The 18,861-nt window shown below is 34.3% G+C and overlaps 1 protein-coding gene across 1 annotated transcript in view; it reads right to left on the reverse strand.

Moving 5' to 3' along the window:
• Positions 1-18,861, reverse strand: part of LOC113226800 (cadherin-23) — a 65,135-nt gene that overhangs the window by 46,001 nt on the left and 273 nt on the right. The window lies entirely within an intron of this gene.

Consider the following 18,861-nt stretch of genomic DNA (forward strand, 5'->3'; position numbering starts at 1 on the left):
AACAAATATACGCGATTTAAATCCGGAAAAATAGTTTCATTTCCTATGTGTAACAATCGCGAAAACCTAAGAACTCGATATGAATTGGCTGAATTCACAATGAAGGAGATAGTTTTTAGTTTCTACCACACGTTAATGATACATTAATAATTAAATTCGTGAACTCTATCTGCTCTTCTTGACTGAATTAGACTCTCGTCCACTACCTCGGTGCTACGAATCCACAAAAATAACCATTTTCATATATTTACACCGTGCTAAGTGTTAAAAATGTCTGGGTCTGGTTTATACGGTAAAATCGGTATGCATTTAAATATTTAATAAGCGAATTGATTTTAGATTATATTTTATCTATAAATATATAGTCTAAGGCTGACATTTATAAAACAAACTTTGACTTTAGACTTAGCAAAAATGACGGGCTAAGCAAGTTTTTCGTATTTACAAAACGAACTTTGTTTAAGGTAACGTTAAGACTAATTGTAACAAAAAACACATGTCTTTGAATGTAATTATACTTACATCGCCTAAAATTTGTATCTACGAAAATCGTAGGTACATAATAAATACTTATTATTACAGTACGAAAATTCCTACGGTGTACTTGTATTCAATCTCCCGACATTCAACTTTGCAATGGGCACTTTTGTATTGAAGATAGGATTGCTACGTGTGTGAGAGTCAATATATACCTAGTAATGTCGCAGCTTTAAAATTTAGAAATTGTATACTTAGTAGATGTTACCGGTAATATGTCCGTAATGTAGTTATTGCAGAATTCCTAACGGCATGTTTACACTAGGTCGACAGGTCGCCTTTGCTTGCCCACAAGACGACGGCAACTTAGCCAGTGTCGACACTGAGTCTTTTGACGACCGTAGTTCGCTGCCGAAATCGAGCGAGTCGATTTGGTGTAATTACTTTCGGGCGACTTGGTCACAGAACACTAACAGGGAAGGATTTGGTCGCCTTCGGCAAGCGAGTGTCGACCAAACTAATTTCAACGTATCGGCGGCTGCGCCCACCGCAATGCACGTGCTGAGGGCTGGAGAATACGTACCTACCCGATCTTTGTTGAGCGTTCCAAACGGTTTGTTATGTCTCTGTGCATTAACTAGTATTTACAATGCTTTGGTAATTTCAGTGAAGGCGGCAGTTGACTCGGTATAAACAGTGCGTCGACTGCCGCCTACGCTTGCCGAAGATGCGGTAGACGACTCGGTGTAACATATACATATATATACGCTATAAACAAGTTCGTTAAAATGAGTAAAGTCAATAAAAAGGCTTAAATATTAGTACTAAGTGATCAATTAATGACAGCGTTTCTCTTTTGTTTCATTTGATCGCCAATGGTAGCTATCAGCCTTCCCAGTCAGTTCATCATCTTCTTCTTGGGGTTTCTCTCCTATTGGAGGTTGGACAACACCATGGCAATCCTGACTTTAGAGGCTGCCGCTCTAAAGAGAGAAGTGGTACTGCAGCTGAACCATTCCCTAAAATTTTTCAATCAGGAGTGCCGCCTTCTAGCAAATTTCGTTTTCCAGCGATTTTGCTTTGGATGATAAGCTGGAGTAATTTGGTTTAGGTACTTATTGTTGCTCATGACGTGGCCGAAGTGCGACATCTTCCTGCATTTAATGGTGTTCATAAGCATCACTTTTTTCTACAGTTTATTGAGTACTTCTACATTTGTGACCCGGTCACGCCACGAGATTCTCTAAAATAGTCGGTTCGTAAACTTTTCCAATTCGTTGCTGTATGAGATTATGATCTACTAAAAGCAGCTCGCGGGCAATATAAGCTTGATTATAATGAAAAGCCACGTTACACTGAAATCGGTTCAAGCCTCATTCCCCGAAACGGCCGAAAGCGAGAGAAAGCCTTCACCCTCCAGTACACACGGAAATTATAATTACTAACACTACGAGAAATAAGCAGCTGCTAACTGGAAGTAGTTTTGACTGTACATGTATATACATTTAAAAAATGGTCTTCTTTATATTTAAGTTTGTAGTAAATTTTTTAAAATGCCTAAATCATCAAAAATTTTCAAAATATAAGTATTTGGTTACAGTTATATGTAATTCTTAATATTTTGATTAAAATACTAAAGAATAACAATGAAAGCTACTTTGACTTTTTGATTTGATACTTCAGGTTAAGTATAAAAGCTACAACTTTTTTTAAATGCACATGTGAACGATATATAAATATAGAAAGGAACAATTTTCAATTCTTTTGGTTTGGACTATATTGAGTGCAGCAAATGACTACAGCTGTCTCTTACAAACAATACGCGCGAAAATAATGAGGTGAAGAAGAAAAGCCCGCTTATATCTTAAATAATACTCATCGCTTATAATTTGTGAAAAAAGAAATAAGCTTGCAGTTTTATAACTGACTTAAAAAAAACGGATGAGGTTCTCAATTCGACTTTTTTTATGTGTGTTACGCGATAGTTCCGGTTTGTGATCCGATTTTGATGATTCTTTTTTTTGGAAAGAGGGTACCTCAGTATTGGTCCCAATTAAATTCAAAGGAAATATTTCACTTCATGATGAATCTGGATTCACGTAATTTCTGGTAACCGATTTCAATAAAACTTGACAAATAAATATAATTCCATGCACTTTTAAGGTTGGTTTTTCGGTACTAGTAAATAACTTACCTATTGGGTGCGAATGAGAAAAATCGTTCAGAAATTGTGGGTGCTATTGCAGAAATTTACTAATTTTCCCCCCAAGATTTGTAAGCTTTTTGGATTAAGAACCTACTACTAGTCCTTAATACTACTTTCACAAAATACTCGTAATGTGCGTAACAGCACATCATTGGTTTAACTGATAATCTCATAAAGGTTCCGTTTTTAGGTTAAGTCGATTAGAAACACACGAAGTCAGTTTTCTAATGGCGCATTAAATATTTCCCGCGTGTTAGTTGCCGCTGAGAGGATCGTTACACATACTTAAAGTAAACTAATTACTTGGAGGTATATGTTTACAGCCTCTTACAATGTTAAATAAGCATAATTAATTTATTTTTATACTTTGCTATTTACAAACCAGGTTGCGTATTCTAGAGTATAATAAAGACATAAAAAACGAGGATGTTTATTTTAAAAACAATTTGTTATATAGTTTTTGTTAACAAACCGACGTTTCGGGCCCTTTACGGGTCCCATGGTCACGGTTGACGGCCATGGGACCTGTAAAGGGCCCCAAACGTCGGTTTGTTTGAAAAAACAAATATACGCGATGTAAATCCGGAAAAGTAGTTTCATTTCTTATAAATAAATATAATATAAGAAATATTAGACAACATATAACAGGCAACAATACACACGTAATGACGTGCTTTGCTATTTAATTTCTTAATTTTTTTTATTATTCCTGTGAAGTACTGTTACATTTAGAATAGTCGAGGAAATTTGTAAAGGTTCTCAAGTGTGAATAATTTGTTTATTGTACAATGTCATTGGAGCTGTTAATTTAAAAAATAAAAAAACGCTTACGTGTTGACTGATCCTGGTTTTTGACTTTGATATCTAACTAAATCGCTTGTGCTGAGGAAACGGAAACAACGACGGTACCACAAACACCCAGACCAGAGACAATATCGAATAATTTTCTACGTTGACACTGCCAGAAACAGACACCATGAAAATCGGTGTGCAGGCACTCTACACACAGAGGTAGACAAGAAATAAGTATATGTATGTTTCAAAAAACCTAACACCTAACCTTTGTAATCGAAATTCAATATATAAACTTAATTGTTTCACGACATTATATATAATCTTCAAGGCGATAGTTTATGGAATGGTGTTTTCACTCTCGTAACAAAACTAAAAAGTAACAATGAAAACGAATTGTTAATATTTTGAAATGCGAAAATAATGTTTGTTACGGAACATTTATTATATGGTTAACTATCTTCACACGGCTGTAAAATTGGATAAAGTGATTGTTTGAGAAATTCAAACTTTGTCGGTTTTTTAGGTTTATTACTGTATTTTATTGTAATAATGAGTTGAAACCATAGATAGTAAAATGAAAAAGCTTGACAGATTTGTTTATTACAATACCCATGAATATAGTAAAAATTTATTATCATTGTACGTTGTTGACCCAAATACTTGCGCAAATCCTATTGGATATTCAATTATTGTATGCTCTTGCATATTGTTTGCTTGTGTGTAAAATCAAGCTACTTAATTTCGGTGCTAATTTTTATTTTTAGATCTAGAGCATTGCCATGAAGTATTATTTAATATTTCACGACAATATACTCGAATACTTAGATAATAAAAATTGTCACCGAATTTAGGTAGAGAAAACTAATCTGAAAATTATACAAAATAAAACGACTTGATAGTACTAAGTAATTAGATTGAAACCAAAAACAAAATTGAGTTAGATCGTTTACGCACTGCATCCGATTCGTATGAGGGGGTCTATTCTCGATCTCCATCCGACATCCGTCCGAAACAATTACTGCCAAATAAGCAATAGTTGACCAAATGAAAAGACGCGTGATGCGAATGAAGCTTCATTCTTGATAATTGTCTTTTAATTTTGTCGAATATTACTTATTTAACAGTAATTGCTTCGGACGGATGTCGGACGGAGATTGAGAGTAGACCCCCAGTTCCGAATCCAAGAAATGACGGTCCGAATTGTTAAAGGGATCATTTTATCTTTAGGTGTACAAGCGATATTTGTATTTTCTCGGTTGGAATAGGACTTAGTGCAAAAGCGACATCCGAAGTGCGTCCGAGTTTTCTAGATTCGTATAATCTCGGATTCGTAACGAATACGAATCGGATGCATCGCGCAGACGCGGTAATGGTTAATATATTGCGTCTCCAACCGCAACAAGCAAAAACGACCGTCAAAACTTTTTCGTTTATTTCCTTAATTTGGGTAGATGATAAAAATGTGGTGAACATGTCGGTTGGTGGTTATAAAGAGGGAGAGTTCGCAATTGTTCTTGATCTCAAAAACCACTGGACCAATTTCGAGGACTTTCTCTCTGGCGCCTTATAATTTCTGGATTCTAAACAACTGAGAAGTGATTGCTTGGAAGTGGAAAAATATAGGTTTCTGCCAGCAAGCTGGTTTCAACTTACACTTATAATATATAAATTTGCAACTACGTCCATTGTACACATAAAATATTAATCTTAGGAATTCGTCTAAAGATTTATTTAGCCCGTCTATAATGAATTGGAAATAAAATATCGCGTATATTTGTTTTTTCAAACAAACTATAGTCACGCTGACAGTGACATCTAATATTAATGCAAACCATCCTATTCTGAACTATAATAGTCACAAGTATTATTAATTTAAATACCTTATTTGTTATCTAATATTTTTATTTTATTATAACAATATGATATTTTTAAAATAAAACATTAAAATGAGTAAGTAGTGCGGAGTCCCATGTCTGATGATTTTTCATGATAGTGATTACTGGATCCCAAGTTGATGATCCGAAAAGATATGGTTTCATTTTCAATTGGTCGCGCATCGCGGCATCGCGAAAACCTAAGAACTAGAAGTCTATTAGTTTTTATAGCGTTAGCCACAGACCACATAATATTCTTTCTTCCGTGGTGTTAGCCTTTTTATCCTTGTAAATTTGTGTCGAAATTTGGAGTGCATTTTTATAGAAACAGAAAATAGTTCTGTAATTGAGAGGAGTAGCACATTAAATGAATGAATGACATCAAACACAACATTTTAAATATATATATGTCGTTGTGCTATTATATAAAGGAAGAAGACATGTATAAATAAAAAATAATAACGGCACGTCTTCGGTAATGTATTTCTATATAGTTACTGTGTTACGGCGATTTGTGGACTAAAAACTGACAAAAAATTTAATCTGAGTTAGAAATATTGACATTTATAGCGTGCGTAGTACCTAGTTGATAGCTAGAATTTATGAATATTGATTAAGACTAAGCCGGACGTCTTATCCTCGTAACGGACATGTTGTTAGATTTAAGTCTGTTAGAAAAGTAAACCTTTCATTCAAGTTTTCCAATACATATAGCCGTATCTACATCTTTATGCTTCTATTTATTTATTTTTATTACGCTGGAAAACCACACAATTAACAATTAATAAAAGGAAAAAACAAACAAAGGGTTCAGCTTATTTCTAAAAGAAATTTCTTTCTGCAGACCTAATATATAGGACATAATACCTAAAATAACTTACACGTGCAACAAAACAAAAATTTTGCAATACAAAAACAATATCAATAATATTAAATTATTACATACTATATAAACAATAAACATTAAACAACATTACATACGTTGCTCTGATCCCTAACTAACATATATATTTAGTAAAGAAGCAGTTGTGTGGAAGTTGAAAACAACGACGGTAAGTACCACAAACACCCAGATCTTTTGAAGTACTGCCACCTTACCTATTTCTGTCGACAAGCAATGAATATTAGCATTACTGTGTTTCGGTTTTGAAGGGTAAGGATGCTGGTGAAATTACAGGCACATGAGACTTGTCAACTTATGTCTCAGGGTGACGGGCGCAATAGCAGTGCCCCACAGACCTTTGCGATTTAGAGCTCTGAGTGGCACTGCAATTGTTATGGACAGGCCTGTAGCTTACCATAAGGCGCACGACCTGTTTATCCCGTCACTTGATATTATATAAAAAAATTTGAGACAATATAGAAAAGTTAGTTTTTCTACTTTGACCGACCGGGAATCGAATCCGGGACCTCAGAGATGGCTACACCATGAAAACCGGTGTGCAAGCCATTCGGTCACGGCGATCCTCACAACGATAAATACATATTTCATAATATAATATCTAACATGTGGCGACGGATACTGCATGTATTTAAATGATCATTTTAAATTTGCAAAAGCAGCAGGCAAAAAATCTAAAGGTTCGTTTTTTTAATGATTGATCCTCTTTCTCAAAGAAATAAAATAAATTATAAATAAATATTACACATTATTTACTTATATTTTAATTAATTCTAATTTTGAAAATAGCTAACGATTACACGACAGCGATAATTTCTATTACAGAAAAACATTTGCCATTGCCCTTAATTTCTACATTATTTCGCTTTTTACGCTTTTTACAGTAATTTTCGAACTTTCGAGTCTACTCGCAACCAAGTTATAATGAAAGAATTCACTGAGCGTTGTCTTTAAATTACCTATAATTTGACTCTATCAACCAAATGAAGTTTTCTCGCTACCTAATCGGTAGTAGTGGCGCTTTAACACGTTTCCATTAAAAAAATGACCATCATAATTTAGATTTAACAATTTTCACGCAATTTAAATATTAACAATAAACATTTGTTTCAATGGAATTGAATCTATGTATTGCGTGAGTAAAATTGTAGTGCGGTAGAAATGTAATTGTAACGGTAAGTACTAAGAAAGACTTATTCTTCTCTTCACTTTAACGTAGATACCTCCACAGATTAAAAAATAAATACATAAAGGATTCATAAAACATGATTCCTATCGGCTTGCCTAAGGAATTTATACTCTAGCTTTAGTAGCATGTTTATTATTTATGATACTAAGTAATGGGATGAACAAATGACATGCCACATGCCACACAGGGACACTGCCACTGCGTCGGTTACCCTGAGCCATAAGGTGACAAGTCCCATGTGCCTGTAATTTCACCTGCAACCTTACCCTTCAAAACTAGTAACGTTAATAATGCTCACGTTACTGCTTGGCTACAGAAATACTATGGTAAGGTGACAGTAGATATTTCCCCCACCGAACTTATTCACAAGGCATGTAGACGAAAGCGTCTGGTATTGCAGCATTTGCTGCGTACCTTTTACATCGGCTTATTATTTTCAAATATTCACCATTGCCACAGACACATATCTATTTATCTAATTAATAGATTCAGACGTTACTTTGTGGAAATATAAGTGAATAAAAATGGAAGTAATTTACTTTGCGAACCCAGTTCCTTGTGTTATTTGTTTTTTTTTAATTTTATGCGGAGGGAAGGTGAGAAAATTAGCTATATAAAAAATATTCATCACAACCGCAGCTATTTTGCGCAATTTAACTTCTTCACTTAATTGAGTTCGCCGTAGAGATGGAAAAAACTCCTCATAAATTTTAAACGTTAAAACGTAGTACTTTTTTAATAAGCGTGCTTTTAAAAGGAATTTTCACAACGCTTTTAGTTTGAAGCTTACAAAAATTGCTTGTAAAATAGGTACAAGTTTTATTTTTATTTATTCACATTGACGAATTAATTTGTTTAGGAAACATAGATGGCAGTAGGCGTACAACTTAAAATTATAAGTGTGCTTATATTAAGCAACAAACTTTTTAAAGTGCTTTTCGTTTAAACGCCCACCTTCTAGTTCGGAGGCTAGCAAATTAATTTACTTCCAATTTTATTAACATGTACATATAACTTTTCATGTTGAACCCGCAACACAGTTGTAGAAACAAAAAGACGGGTTCAAAGACAGATTGCCATGTCGTTTATATCAATGGACACCATCCACAAAACCGGCAATACAAAGCAGGTGATCTTGTTTTTTGTGCAAAGGTATCTGCCTCCGCCATTACACTTAATTATAGGGCATCCTTTCTCATTCGTTACTCTACTTACTATTGGCGTATCTCAAGCCATCTTATGATCTTTTTGTTTCGCTTTCAAGCTGTGTTTATGTTGTTATTAAGAGTTTCAATAAGTGACATAAAAGCGGCAATTAAGACGTGGGAAGGTTGAAATGCGGTAGTTTTGAGGGCAGGCTTTTGCAATTACATGCACATATTTAAATTTGTTTAAATTAAACTATGGGAAACAAGATTGTTGTGTAAACAGTTGAAATAGTTATTTATAATGCAACATAAAAACATTCGTTAGATACGTGGTGCGGAAGTAGCACTTCGTCGGTTAAATTTGAAAACCTCTAAAAAAATTTGTAACTCGGTTTTTGGACGATGTCCCATTTTTTAATATTGAATTGAATTGAGCAAAAAATGGGAACTGGCAAACATTGCAACGTATAGATAAATTCTAGATTAAAAGTATATTATTAAACATTATTATATATATCGATTGATTGAGGTATATATAGATTGTTATATAAAATTATTTCTAGTTATTCTGTTTTCTGTACCTATACTCAAAAGTTTACGTCAATACGAGGATTAGGAATTTAGTTGAGGACTTTCTGTCAATATTCTTTATTTGCGTTCTACAATGGTGTACAAGGTGTTACATAGTAAAAGGATCACGTCATCGACCCTTCCGGGCTAACAAAATACTTAGGAGGGAGGAGAGTAAGGGTGAGATTAACAAAACGAGCTTTGACTTCGACTAAGCAAGAAATTACGAAGCAAATTCAAAGTTTAATTTAATTTCCATTGCTTGCCATTTTTTGGTTTGTCGAAGTTTTTATAAATTTGGTATTTTTTTTAACAAATCTTTTGTAATAAGTATGAAGTATTAATACAAAAATCGAACACAGAGAAAAAATCATTCGATCGGGCTGGATTCGAACCTGCGTCTTCAGCATACCAGGCCGACGCTCTCCCAACTAAACTACGGAACGACCCAGCAGACCTAACGAATTTTTCTGTGCTTGTTGAAGATCTTTGTTTTAGGTTTTTTAACGACTTTTTTGCCGTAGCGCCATCTGTGAGAAATAGAGTTTTTCTTCACTCAGCTGTGTACCATTACAACTACCAGCGGCTGATTAGGGATGTCGCTTCAACAATTGTAATATGAAGTATTATTGACTATCACGTTGTTTTACCATGATATTAAATTATTTATTTAATTATATTATTTCTTTCATTTCTTAATAAACCACACAATTTGTTATGTTTTTTGTGGATATGACGTATGGTCTTCTGAAATATTAAAATAATGATAATAGCAAACGTAGTTCAATTGGACAGCGGGTATTTTTCAATTGAGAATTCACGGTTGTTACTATGGTTGGAACCCATGTAGCGATGTGTAACAATTTTGAAATGAAATACATACATTTGTGAATGTTTAGCAGTACCTCTCAATAACGGTAAACATCGTGATGAAACCTCTACGTCGAAGAATGTTTACAAAGTTTGGAAAAAGTGTGAAGTCCCCAAGCCCCTTCTTAGAGGACATCCGTGCACAGCAACGTTACTGACGTGTGATGGGTTAATGGTGGTGGTGGTCATGAAAAATACAAGAATAAGAGAATATGGAGTATGTAACATCACTGTATGAGCAATAAAGTAATATTTTGTATAATAATATAATATTTATAAATAAATAAGAAATAATAAAGCAAAAAGACGTTTATTAATCCATAAAACACATAAATATAAGCGAACAATTAAAACAAAAGAATAGTAATGTGGACAAAAAGGATAACGTAACATTTAATTATTTTAGAAAAATAGACAGCGAACTATAGACTCTAAACAACTCTATTCACTTGCATTTGAAAAACATTCAATATCAAAGCTCTATTACTTTTGTTTCTTTGCTTTTATTGATCTCCAATGACTCAGTCCTCCATAGCACGGTGTCCCGGGCCGTTAACCTATATTCCGGACTCACCTGCGCGCGCGCACCTACCGTGTCGGTGCGTCGGACCGTGCACCCTACCAAGCAAACAGGGAACTCTCCCGCATGTATTCGGTATCGTCACCCGATATCGCGCCTGGGAGTCTTTTTGCGAGAACTAGTGCAAACGAAACAAGTAGTATGTAAGTAAGTAGTATGTTCTAGTATGTTTTGTTCCAGTATGAATTAGTACTTTCTGCGAATATGGAAAACTGGTAAAAGGCTTCTGTATAATCTGGTAAAGAAAGATAAAATTTTTTAGACAATTGTTTTCAATAGATAATTCTATGCTGGTAACTAGAATCTACAGTTGTTTAAAACTGTAATAGTTTGTGTCAACGCAGATCTAGTAGCAGTAGAACTCCTTGTGAAAAAGCTCCAAAGCTTTATTCCGCCAAGCAGTAATGTGAGCATTACTGTGTTTCGATTTTAAAGGGTAAGAGTGCTGGCGAAATCCAGGCACTTGGAACTTGTCCACATTATGTTGTTGGACAGGCGCAGTGACAGTATCTCTCAGATCTTTGCGATTTAAAGCTCTGAGCGGCACTGGAACTACTATGGACAGGCGTGTCACTTAACACCAGGCGCACGACTTGTTCGTCCTGTCACTTGCTATTATAAAAAAAATTGCCATTTCTTATGATATGTACTTTTATATATACCATGTAAACCGGTGTGCAAGCCACTCGACCACGGAGGTCGTCATCATTATAGTCATAGTTATATTTAAGATTTGGGCAAATAAATTACAATAAATTGACTTAAAGGATATATATCAAATAAGAAATCTTACATCTTTAATTAGTAACTAAGTACATTATTATGGGTGCCTAAGTAATAAAGTTACTAAGATTACCCAACTATATAGGTACTACTTGAAACTGGAGCAAATTAAGAGAGATAATCTTAATTAACCACCCACGTTCAATCACAGCTGTAACTATTTCGTAACAATTATCTTGGACGCCATTTTAATGATCTGTTTCACTTGATCATTTGTTTTTTCGTTTTTTTTTTACCGACAACTCAATAAACGCTGTCTAAAAACAACAAAGTAACAGTTTTAGTATTGACATTAAGTAATATAAAAAAAACGATGAATTAAATCTGCGCTTACACAGCATGAACTGTGCTTTACTTTTTGTCCATGTTAAAGACCAATAAGCTCGCGGCTTTCTCTAGTAACAGAAACTCTAAAGGAAATAAAACTGATCTATATCGACCTCCAGGGGTACAAAGGATCCGTTAGAGCGAAAAAAATAGGAGGTACATGAGACATTAATGGAGGGTCTACGAGACGAGGAAACCAATAAATAAATGGAATAAGCCCGATTACACAGATTAGTTTATGTACCTATGTAAATACGTAATATTTTCTTGTGAGATACATATATTGCATAGGAATTATTTAAATATTTGACAACAAATAATATATTTGGTTAGATAAGTGTATAAAACATAATATCAATTTCTTTTATTTTTATAAAGTTTGTTACTAGTACAGTGAGCTGTCAAACAAATTGTTGATGAATTTGTAAAAAAATCAATATTAGAAAGGCTGGGAGTCTACGTAAAACATAAAAATTTGACACGAGGTATAACGGACAAAAAATTTCGGAACCTGTATGCCAAAGAAAAGAGTTTTTTAAAATTTATTATCAGATAAAACGTGCTATTTTTAAGCACGTAGCTTTAGTTACGTTGACGATGTTACGTTCACAGGTCAAACAAAAGAATGCGATAAGAATTAACTTCTTATAATTTTTTAACCGACTTCAAAAAAAGGAGGAGGTTCTCAATTCGTTTATTTTTTTTCTATGTATGTTACGCGATAACTCCGCCATTTGTGAACCAATTTTGATGATTCTTTTTTTGTTGGAAAGAAGGCACCCCAGGTATGGTCCCATTTAAATTTCAAGAGAATATTCCACCTCTAAGGGTGGCAAACTAGGGGATGAATTACTTTTGAGGTCGGGTTTTTTAACCGGAGGTTAGGTTATTTTAATTTAATTTGTTAAACAATCGACGGTTATGATTTTTGTTAGTAGTTGACTGAACACTTTCGAGACTTTTATATTTTCGTAAGAATATATAAGAATTTTCGTAAACAACTAAAAAGTACACAATAATTAAACAATTAAAAATTGTAAAGAATGTAAATTAGTTGAATACGATTTTTGTAACACATTGATATAACTTTACTCTAGTAAGTGGCAGTAGTAGTAACAGATAGATCCTTGTGAAAGAGTTTGTCCAGGGAAGTACTGCCATCTTATTGATCTCTGCCGCCAAACGACAATGTGAGCATTAGTGTGATCCGGTTTTGAGGGATAAGGGTGCTGGTGGAATTACAAGCACTTGGGACTTGTCTACTATTACCTCAGGGTGACGGTCGCAGTGCCTTCAAATCTTTGTGATTTAAAGCTCTGAGTGGCACTGCTTAACGTCTTAGTACTTTCAAAAACATTATAATACTGTATCTCTGAGATCCGGTGGTGGATACCTGGTGACCTACAATACAGATCCAACCTAGTTTAGACACCCGCCTTCCAACCCACAATTGAACTGTGCGATGTTCTTAGTTTACGTAGGTACCCGGTAAAATGTATTGTTAAGGTGTATATTTATATTTTAAGTGCTATGAACAGGCGTGTCGCTTTCCTCCAGGCTCACATCCTGTCACTCACTTACTCGTCCCCTCAATTAATATCATAAGAAAAATAAAAAACTTGTACTTCTTTAGCGTCATTCAAGAATGCTTACTAAAAAGTGTAAAACAGACGGAAGAATAAAATTAAAACTCGGGTCAAGTAAGGCCAAACGTTTCAAACAGTATCATGTATAATATTCTATAATTTTGTTTTCTGAACGACTTCATTACATTCCGCTGTCTACTAAAAAAGAAATATAATTTGGTACCAAATTCTGAGATAATGAGTTAAGGCCTCTTAACACATTCGACAAGCATGATGGCCTCCTTTTGGCTTCGCGCTAATTCAAAAAGAAATTTGAGATAGAAAAATGAAGCCATGCAGATTACTAGCAATTCATAGCCGTGTCTATATCGTCGTGTAATAGCCTAACCCGAGTTTTATAACCCGTATTTATAGTAAAGCCAACTATAAAGACATGAAAAGCGTTACTATTTACGACGACGTATAATTATTGCTTTCACACAATGTGCTTCTGTTGTTAACATTATTATAATCCGTAATTAATCAAATAAAGATTCTTGATTTTCGTGTTGTGGCTGAGTTATATGTTGTCGTACAGAGTGATAAGTTTCTCCAACTTCGTGTGAGCTACCTACGAAGAATGGCCATTGTTATTGCAATCTAAATTAATATTTGCTTAACAATGCTTTGTACTCGCTTAGTTATAATTAGTGTCAGATTAAGTGCTTTTGCTGTCCAAAGTATTCTAAATTTGTGGTACCCCTATCCATTCTCATTACCAAAAATCTAACACCGCAATAATGACATATGCAAGAAGGAGCTGGCTGTGACAATGAAAAAAACGGAAAAAAACCCAAAAATATTCGCATTTCCCAATAAAATCTTCACTGTTCATCAGTCAGACTTTGGAATGCACATTTTTCTAGCAACACAGTAGTGCTAGAAAAATCTGGTGTTAAAATAACAATAGGTATACCGTTGCAAATTTTGATATTAACTTAACTTTTTTCTAGTGCGAACCTGAGTATTTGTTACGTCAGTGCTCCACGTAGGGACTTTCGTCGTGGTGCCCCAGACACCTAAAGCTCTAAACGGTTGGTTAGTTAGGCTGGTGGGTAAATCCGGCACTGGTTATAAAACTGTAAGGAGACGGGACAAAGAGTTACGAGAGATATAAACAAAAGGTCGTCCAGGCCAGTATTGTCACTTCAACTGTTTCTGCTGCCAAACAGTAATGTGAGCATTACTGCGTTTCGGTTTTGAAGGGTAAGATGTTAGTGAAATTACAGGCACATGGACTTGTCAACTTAAGTCTCAGGCGCAGTGGGAGTGCCCTTCAGATTTAAAGCTCTAAGTGGCTCTGCAACTGTCATGGATAAGCATGTCGCTTACCATCGGGCACACGACTTGCTCGACCCGTCGCTTGTTATCACAAAAAAAGATGCTGGTCTATCTATCGGAACTATTATTACCTACTCTGAAAAATTATAGCAAAAAATGATTTTTAATTATGTGTAGAATATCATCGGTAGGTACCATATAATTAACCATATAATACAATTTTGTTTATATAATTATTATAGTAATCCCGCGAATCACACCTTTCACCGAAAATATTTAAATAAAATATTCCATACATTCCTTGGAATATTACTTAGGTAAAAATAATAATTTACCACTGTTGGTGCAACAAGGCCACATCTGCAAAATTAAAACTTTTCAAGTTAGAAGTGTGAAGATTCTATGAACGAATTGGTCGGTATACAGGGTGTAAATTTGAGACGGGGCAGCAAGGCCAGCTGCCTTAATCGTTGAAGTTACAGGAAAACGGTTCTAGAAGACTATCCATGAATTTTGAAGATATATTCATTGGCATTCTTATCATATAATTTGGTTTTACTTAATTCTTATTTGTAGACTAATTTATTAGTTTCCTTAACTACCTAGAATAACTGATGACTAGATATGTCCCTACAAAAAGTAAGGTAAAAAGTTTTTTGCGATTTCTGACATTTCGAGTACTCTTACCACAGTTGGTCCCATAGAGACTATTGATCCTTACCAGAGACCGGATCGAATGACATAAAAAAAAGTTTTGTATAAATTACCTTTTATCTTGTTGACTGTACCATTTTTTCAAAATCTGTGAATGCCAATGAATATATCTTCAAAATTCATGGATAGTCTTCTAGAACCGTTTTCCTGTAACTACAACGATTAAGGTAGCCGGCCTTGTTGCCCCGTCTCAAATTTACACGCTGTATATTTCATTTTTAAATAGGAGAGTTATAAAATTTCATAGAAATTATAGAGAAATAAAATGTATATAAATAAAACATTGCCATATTAGTGACAGCAAAACCACTTCTTGAAAAGTGAAATGAATGAGAAATAATTTTTTGAAACAGTTTTTCGACTGTGGTATAAAGTTCAATTTTTCGACATATACAAGATTACTGTCCAGTGCCGATAAAGACAGTCGCGAAATGTAAATTATCACAAATTCTATCTATGTGTATCCAGTTGACATGATTGCAAGCAATTTCTAATGATATCGATCAAATCAGCATTGTCTGTGCGTGCGACTCCCACGGTTTCCAGTCACGGGTAAGAACTAGCGATCTTGACAATGGAACCAATATCTAATACCTAGGTGTCAGACGCTATGCATTAGAGGAGAAAGCTTGGCGTTTACTACCTGTTGTAATTGATGATCAACCATTAATATTTAGGTTAATAAATTCAAACTCAAATGGTCTTTATTTAATAGGTTACCAAATTACACATTGATTATACTCTACTAGTCATTCGTAAGGTGAAACTTTAGGGGTTGATTTTTATAAATTAACATTTGTTTATCATTTACAATATTTATTTCAAGTGTCATAGATCGATGCAACTTGCGAGGACTAAACGGGACACTACTATCGATTTTTGTCAAACACCTTTTTGTTTTAAACCTTGTGAATGGCAAATCTTGAATATCATCTGGAATCTTATTATGGAAGCGTATATATTGGCTCTTAATGAATTTGTGACGACTGTCAAGAACAGCCAGCTTATTTTTATTCCTCGTATTAGTGTTATGTTTATCACTATTTTTCATAAAAAAAAATAGTACGTAACGATAATGTAAGAATGTTAAATTCTTTAAATTTCTCTATCAAAGACTCTCTTAGTCTGAGATTGTAAATTACACTTACAATTTTACAGGACAAAGATGCTATGCATAACCCAAAGCAAAATGTCGTATAAACAAGTTTAGTCGTGGCTTGAAAGTTCATTATCAATCAAAGCGGCATGGAAAGGGCTGGGTGTTACAGCAACCGTAAGTATTTCGTTATTTTGACAAGCGGTTTGGAGATGTCGGAATACTATTGGTTGCTGCAACAGTGAAGCGAAAAGCAAAGAGACTTATTAACAACAACTCTGTGGAGTCGGAACTACAAAGACTTGATCATCGCGGAAAAGTAGCCTGCTGTCCTTTTTTTCAATTTAATTACACCCTCACCGTTTCTCCTTCGGTCGACTAGAAGGTCCTGAACACTTCATCCTTGTCATTGATATACCATCCATTCGCACTAAGCACTTTGCTTCCTCCTTTCTGATGCGTACGGCAAAGAAATGAAATACTCTGTCTGTGTTTCCCGAAAAGTACAATTTTGGGCTATTCAAGGCAAAAGTGAATAGGCATTTTTAGGCAAACACGTACCGTCGTCGGTCACATCGTAGCTTAACATCAGGTGAGATTGTGGCCAAGCGTGTTTTTTCTATGTTTAAAAAAAAGTTCTCCGCGCGCGTTAGGTACTTCTCAATTTTTCTTCTAAAGTCTGACATGTTAGTTTTTAGACCTAGAAATGGATATTTCCTCTCTGTACATATTTGGCTTGCGGTTACGCAACAGACGCTAGGATGACGAGGTTTATTTTTCGGTAAGACGACTAAGTTGAAAACCGATGTTTTCTAATTTCGTTACTGTGAGTCCTCATTACTATGAGGACTACAGTAACGGAAGGGATGTACCTGGTTTTTCACAAGATTGTTGGTCAGTGTGTGAACTAAAAAAAATACTTATTGGCATTAATAACAATACATTCCACAAGTTTGCTTAATGCAATATTAGCTTGTCTGTCTTTTATGCGACGTTTTGTAAATTATAAAGTTCTGTGACGTCTAATACTTGAATCTCATTTCTTCTCATTTTCTCGCTGTCCAACTAAATAAATGCTTACGATTTATAAATAGGAACCAATCACGGGACTTATTACCTTTTGTATTCTATGGTTTAGTTGTGGTTAATACTTATACACTTTATTATACCTATCTCTTATACAAACTGATAAAGTTTTATTCAACAACACTACTCAATATTTTTTAGAGTTTAAAATATTGTTTTTTCTTTCCTACGTACATTTATGGGAATATTTAAGAATAAATAGATAAATAGAATATGAGCTATAATTAGGTTTTACGAAATGAAAGTGTTTTTGGAGAGAAACCAGTTGTATAAATGATTGATGAAGATTACGATTTTCTGATGAGTAAGTTTCCTTTTTGAATAATCCGTAGATCTGAATGGGCACAGATAGTCAGCCGCAGACTTTTTTCCCACCTTTAAAAAATTTCCATAGACACAAAATTTCAACCGCTACGTTAAATTTAATAGGCATCGAGTTAAAATCGAGTGACCCATAATTCGCTTTGGTCACGATCTACTTGTTGTTATAATTTAAATATTTATGCTGTATTATGATCACTGTCACTGCATTGATATAGTGATCTATGATTAGTGTTGGATCATGGGAAAATTTCCATATTTAAAAAATACTTTTCAGAAAAATCTTTCTTTTTTCCTTATTAAATTCTTCCAATACATTTCAAAAAAACACCAATTGCTTTTTCTGAAAACTTTTTGAAAACATTTTCATCGTTTGAACACTTGCGGTCAAATTATTCAACACTGTCTATGCTGCCCTGCTAAGCCGAAAGGCGCTATCTCTGAGTTACGCCTTTTTAGTTTTTTTTTATGCCATTCAATAGCTATAAAAATTTCGCATCTAATGGTGTAATAGAAATAGCGCTATCTAACTTAAAACATTTAAAAAACCACTAAGAAGTATTTTTAAATACAATACAATTACATAAAATGCAATTTACAAGAAGTCGATTTTCTCAAAACTTACTCCGATTGAGATAGCGCTTTTCGGCTTATCAGGGCAGTATGATCGTTCGAAAGTACCTAATGTCGACAATGTTAGTACGTGCACAAGTAGCGATGTTTCAATTAGCTAATCCTCTTAACCATTTTGTTGAATGGTTTTTAATCTATTAAATAATAATGAATGGGAATTGTTGTTAGACAAAAATATTTTACATTTTCCATCAATGTTTCCGATGAAAATCCATCTTTTGCGTCCACTGTTGTTTGGCAATTGACTTTGTCCCATAGCTAATTTGTTTTTAAGTGATTAATTAATTTCCAAGAGCCACTTATAACAAGTTGTTTGCAAGTCTTAATCATAATGAAAGTTAGTAAAGGATAAAGTATAAAGTGTAGTTACTATCTTTGAAAAAAG

This window comes from Hyposmocoma kahamanoa, unplaced genomic scaffold (genome assembly GCF_003589595.1).
Source record: "Hyposmocoma kahamanoa isolate Upper Pololo Valley unplaced genomic scaffold, ASM358959v1 202, whole genome shotgun sequence".
Taxonomy (NCBI): Eukaryota; Metazoa; Arthropoda; class Insecta; order Lepidoptera; family Cosmopterigidae; genus Hyposmocoma; species Hyposmocoma kahamanoa.